We start from the raw sequence: 5,973 nt of genomic DNA, 5'->3' as shown, positions 1-5,973 counted from the left end.
TATAAATTTATCCTAGAACTTTAACACTGATTGGTTTCTAGAGATGAGCTTAAATCAAAGGATACAAATTGCTCTCTGTGCATCATCAGGGTTTCCAAAGGCCCCCAAGCCCCAGCCAGCAGATCTTCCATTTTCCATCTTGATTTCAGCAAACCTTACATCAGCTGTTCAAAAGAATATTTTATACAACTATGCACACTGGTCACATTCCATATGAGAAAACAAATCATCTAGTTGTGTTGTAAGTGAAGAATATCAATACTTACCAACAGCCTTGAACTTTTCTTTCAGATCTTGCCATTTCAAAGAATATGGAAGCTGAAAAATTGAAAATTATTATTCATATCCAAAAAAAGGAAACAGCTTGTTAACAACTGAAAAAACCCTCAATAAAAAAAGCAACCCAATCATGTCAAAATTCTTGAAGGGCTGGCACATTATATATTCATTACATTTTATATACCAGTACTGCAAATGAATTCTTTTTTTATTAGTTCATTTTCATAATTATCAAAACTGAAATTTTTTTTTAATTAAACATGTATCTGATCATATAACTGAATCAAGAGTACACATACTGAGAGTGCCTTACATTTCTCACACAGACTGTACAATTGTCTACAGTGGCCCGGGTCACTATCCCTGCTATCTCTACCCCTGCTGCTGCCTCCACGGTCAGAGAGGAGGACAAGCCCACTTCCTCCGTAGTTAGAGCTGCTTCCTCCCGGGCCCAAAGCCCACTGCCCAGGTTGTCCATCATGTTGCTGCTGAAGCTGTTTCCACTAGACTATTGCTGCTGAGGCTGCTCAGGCCCATGATTGTCTCCCAAACCACCCAGTGAGTTGCCAAAATTGCCCCCCATTCCCCCTGCCCATACCAAGTTAAAGTCATTCAGTCCACCTAAAGGCCCATTCCTAAAGCCCAGAATTCCCAGCCCCCCCAATCCAACATTAGATCCACCCCCCATGTTTCCTCCTCCCAGCCCGGGGCCTGACAATTACCACCCATTAACCCACGGATCCACCTCCCAAGGATGATCCCATCCCCATACCACTATCCATGTTGCCCAGCCCCCCCACTGAAGACATGCCTGAGCCCATCCCTCCTCCTCCCCCTCCACCAAGATTGCCCATCCCCATTCCTGATCCTAAAAAATAAGGCAGTATATTTAAAACAATCAACACACACGTATTTTAACTTATGGAAAATTATCAATATTTTTTAAACCAGACGGACTGCTCCTACAATGCACCACTACCTTGGGAGTTTTAATCGGTGTTCCTCCTAAACCAAGTCCCATGCCAATCACCTAGTCCAGCTAGAATGAAAAAAAAAGTTTAGTAATAAATTCAAAATAGAAGTAAATAATACACTAACAATTTTATAAACTGAGGGAGTACCAGGTAAAGGTATATCAGGTCCTTTCTTGGCTGCTGTGCTGTCCATTTTCACTCTTACATTGGACGATCATAGTAGGTCTGATTGTTGAACATAGCTGTGAAACGTTAAGGGTTATATTGGATTGCTACTCTCTGATATGAAATATTTACAGGAAGATGAATATGGCTCAGAAAAGAATTATTCAAACAAAGTAATGTATTCAGATAAAAAAACACACACATGGAAATCCTACTTACCAACTCTATCTTTATTATGGTAGCATCTTAAAAAAAAACTATTTTTTATTTTATCCCAAATGTAAAAAGTCTATAAGCATAATTTTAGGCTATCTTGATTTAATTCTCTGGTTCTCAGGCCAACTTTCTCCAAAACAGATGCGGGAGGGGGGCATTTTATTTATCATTTTATTGGCAATAAAGTAGATGAGGGAGGTATTTTTTAATTTTAATTTTCAATTTTTCTTTAAAATAAAGTTAATTTTTTTTATTCACAGATATACTTTCCATGTCGGATCAAAAGGTTTGCTTTATCCATTGCTTTTCAGCGTGTGAACAACATAGGCATTGTCTTTGAACGTACACTGTATATTCAAACGAAATAGCCAAAATCTCTTTGAAAATGGCTACCTGAAGTGATATTTGAATACTAAACTACGAAAAAATGAGGACGGAACTTGTTTTCTGGATTGGTCTCCGCAATACCAACCTTTTATTTAATCAAAAATACAATAAAATTAGCAATGCGTCTACCTCAAAACGGATGCGCGCTGGCCTAAGAACCAGAATTTCAATTTTATATAGGCTTATGTGTATATCCATATATCCTAAAATTAACACTATTTTAATGGAGAGGATACATATTGCTTGGAGGGCTTCTAGTCCAGTGTCAAAGCTCACAAGTGGCCATGCCTCTACTTTTGCCGTCTTTGGACTGCATTACCTCACTCTTTGTACATTTCCAGCCAACTTAAACACATCCTTCAATTTCTTCCAGGTAACTTTGTAATCAATCTTTTAAAACAAAAATTCTAACAATTCATATGCACTGCAAAATTGAGACCAGTTTCAAATTAATCAATTATTCAAACACACACATACATATGTATGATTTTCTTTTTAAGGTGAACACTTGCTATATATGTACTTACATTGGATACAAATACTGTATTTGTGACCGGTCCATCAACACCCAGCTGCTGGAGAAGCTGTGGGGTAACAGCGGGGCCTCCCCCTCCCATATTACCTATCATGCCTCCACCTCCACCCATATTTCCCATCATTCCCATTCCTCCTCCCATGCCTCCACCACCCATCATCCCGGATCCACCTCCACGTCCACCCCCCATGTTCTGGTTCTGATCACTTTCACGTTCCTATAGTGAAGAAAATATACCTTTCAGATTCAAATTCAACTTAAAAAGCATATTTTTTTTTTATTTTAAACAATTTGATACACAGCCATACACTTCTATAAATTCTACAGGTTTTTTTTAAATTCAGTGTTAAGAAAATGTTTCCTTCTCCTTAGTGAACCAGATGCTTTACCTCTCTGACAACTATGTTCCTGTCTTTCATTTTGTATCTGTGCATTGTTTCTATGGCCTTCCTAGCTGTGTCCTTGTCTTTAAACTCAATGATTCTACAAAGAATATCTCAAACCATGACCAGGAAAAATTAATCAAGTTATGGATTTATTGAACAAATAAATTTTAACAGCAGAGAATGTACATGTAGATATTGCAGAGACTTTGAAACAAAAAAATAATTGTCAATTTTAGTAGAAAATGCAATTAACTTATCACATACTTTTTAGCTTATAGATTTTTTTTATCATTCCAGTTAAACTATATTCTAGAAAAAAATAAATGCCCTCCACTAATTGAAAATTTGATCCAATTGCCAGTAACTGATTTAGAGTAGGGATTAAAATCAGTCCAGTCAGGTAACCACTACTTGTTAGCCTTTACAGGAAACTTACCCTGATCCCCGTGATTTTCCATCTGGTGTTTCAAACATTTCTACATACTGGACCTCCCCAACTAAAAGAAAACAGAAGTAAAAATATCACAGATTTCCTTAGAGACAAATAAGAATACACAAGACCTCAATGTTTTTAGCCATTGGTTCATCAAGTTAATGAATAAATGAAAAATTATTTTTTAATAAAAGAAATGGATTAAAAATTTGCATTTTTTTCCTAGTGCAACTTTCCAAACTTTCATAAACTGAAGCACTATGAATGTCGGTGTATACCTTATTAAATGAAAAATGAGTTTATAATAGAAATATTTAAAATCCAATTAATCCATCTGCTTATTTTAGCTGGCACAACTCTCCAAACTTTCATGAATTAAAGCTCTGTTAGTGTCAGTGTTTACCTTTCTTTCCTGAAAATGTCTTTGATGTCTTGCCATTTCATTTCATATGGCACATTGCTGATAATAACTCTCTTTGAGATAAGGTTTATTCGACGAGCTCTATCTCGATGTCTTTCGTGTGATCGAGATCTTGACCTGGAACGTCTCACGGGGGATCGGGGTCTTGATGATCGAGATGTTGATTCACGGTGCCTAAAATTTCACTTATATAGCAATAAAATGAATAATTTGACAATAATAATCTGTAGTTTATTTCCAGAATAAATTGGCCTTCAGACATTAAAACAATAGAATAATGTGTTTTGGGTATATAGCAAACCTTGATTTTTCCATGCTATCCAAGTCATCATCGTACTGCTGCATATCATTGTTGTCCCACCTGAATGATAAAAATGTATGAGAAGTCTGTTGAGAACTTGGCAGGGATGCACAATACATTAGGCCAAACAAAAATATATGTGTGATTCCTCCAAAAAATTAGGTAGGAAGGGATTCTTTTTTATTTACAAAATCATTTTCAATTTTTTTTCCGTAAATAATACCTATCACTGCTTTTCAAGTGGCATTCATATGTGGTGCTATAATATACCAGTCAATATTGCTAGGGGCATGTCTCTTATGAATATCAAACAAATATTTCTAAATAGTCTGGTCCTTATTTTTAAAAAGAAGGTTAGAAATAACTTCTAACGGCAAATAGTTATTATTTGGTCCGGCATAGTTTTTTAACCTATTTCGAGTATGCTGAATCCGAAAAAATATGCTGGCCTTCATGAAAATGGCGTTAAAGAGGTCAACATGCGATTCAAAATGGCGGACATCAATTTTTTCTAATTATCTCTCAGTATTGCTCAAAAAGGAGAAATAATGCAAGAATATCTTACTGAGTGTAAAACAAGTATAAAAATGATAATAGAATTCTAACATTATTAGTTTAACTCAGAAAATTTAGGCGTTTCTACACTTAATTCGAATTTTCTCTGATTTATTTGTCAATCGTTTTTTTATTCTGCTTTGTTCTGGATTACATTTGCAAATATCTATACACTGCAGATTTGTATTTTTTTTCTCTACATTTCTCTATTCTACAATTGAATGATGGTGCAGCTGTAAGTTAAAAGCCAAAATGGCGATTCAAAATGGCGGATATTCCTTCTTTTCAAATTAATGTCGTTTATATAGGAGAAAGGATTTATGAATATCTTACTGAGCGAGTACAATTAACTATGTAAAATTCCAAAAGAATGCTAATATGATCACTTTAAATCGAAAAATTTAGTTGTTTAAATTAAAATGTGTTAATTAGCTCAAAATGGCGATTCGAAATGACGTCATATTCATTCAAAATACTCAAACTGTTTAATTTTGAAGAAAATAAATTACAGTTTGTTTATATATATATATATATATATATATATATATATATATATATATATATATATATATATATATATAGGTATATGAGGTTGTTTGTGGGCACCGAGCTTCTAAGCTGGTTTGTGGGATCTCGCATTTCTACATTGCATAGATATGTCATATTCATAATTTAGGCGTTATATATGGTCCTTATGTAATATATAATATAATTTTTGAGTTAATATTATAAATATTGTATATAATTGTGGGTCAAAACATTCATATATATATAGCATTGTGGGATAAACTATATACATCGCACAATGCTCTTCACTTATTAATTCTATGACCCGCAATATTATTTTATGCTATATATAATATTATTTGTTGTAATTCACAATAAAAAGACATTAGAATTAATGTTTGATAAAATATCAATAAATATATTCATGTATGAATATTTACTTATGTACAGTTTCGCTGATTTCAATATAAAATTTTCAAATTAAATAATGATTTACTGCGATAAATTATTTATAAGAATCTTAACAGGATATTCTATGGATATTCTCTCTCGCAATGTAATACATACAATCAGCTGCCAAACAATGTTATATATGTATAGTGACCCACAAACAGCGATGATCACTACATTTACTATACAAAGAGTGTTCCACAATCATGTATAATCACATGAGGTATATGTATATTCATCCCACAATTCATTATATACATATAAACAGTGACCCACAGTTTTAACTACCTGCAATATATTGATCGAACGATTGATTATTAACATACAATGAATATACAGGGACCCACAATAACTTTTTAATCAA

The 5,973-nt window shown here is 33.9% G+C and overlaps 1 pseudogene; it reads right to left on the bottom strand.

Annotated features, from left to right (window-relative positions):
* Positions 1-54: 54 nt before the first annotated feature.
* LOC134240933 (myelin expression factor 2-like) lies at positions 55-4,157 on the bottom strand (annotated as a pseudogene).
* Positions 4,158-5,973: the final 1,816 nt, after the last annotated feature.

This window comes from Saccostrea cucullata, unplaced genomic scaffold, assembly GCF_032062105.1.
Source record: "Saccostrea cucullata isolate Sc308-1 unplaced genomic scaffold, CSIRO_AGI_Scuc_v1 ctg22153, whole genome shotgun sequence".
Taxonomy (NCBI): domain Eukaryota; kingdom Metazoa; phylum Mollusca; class Bivalvia; order Ostreida; family Ostreidae; genus Saccostrea; species Saccostrea cuccullata.
The sequence above is the reverse complement of the archived record's forward strand: the minus strand, read 5'-3'. Positions and strand labels throughout refer to the sequence as shown.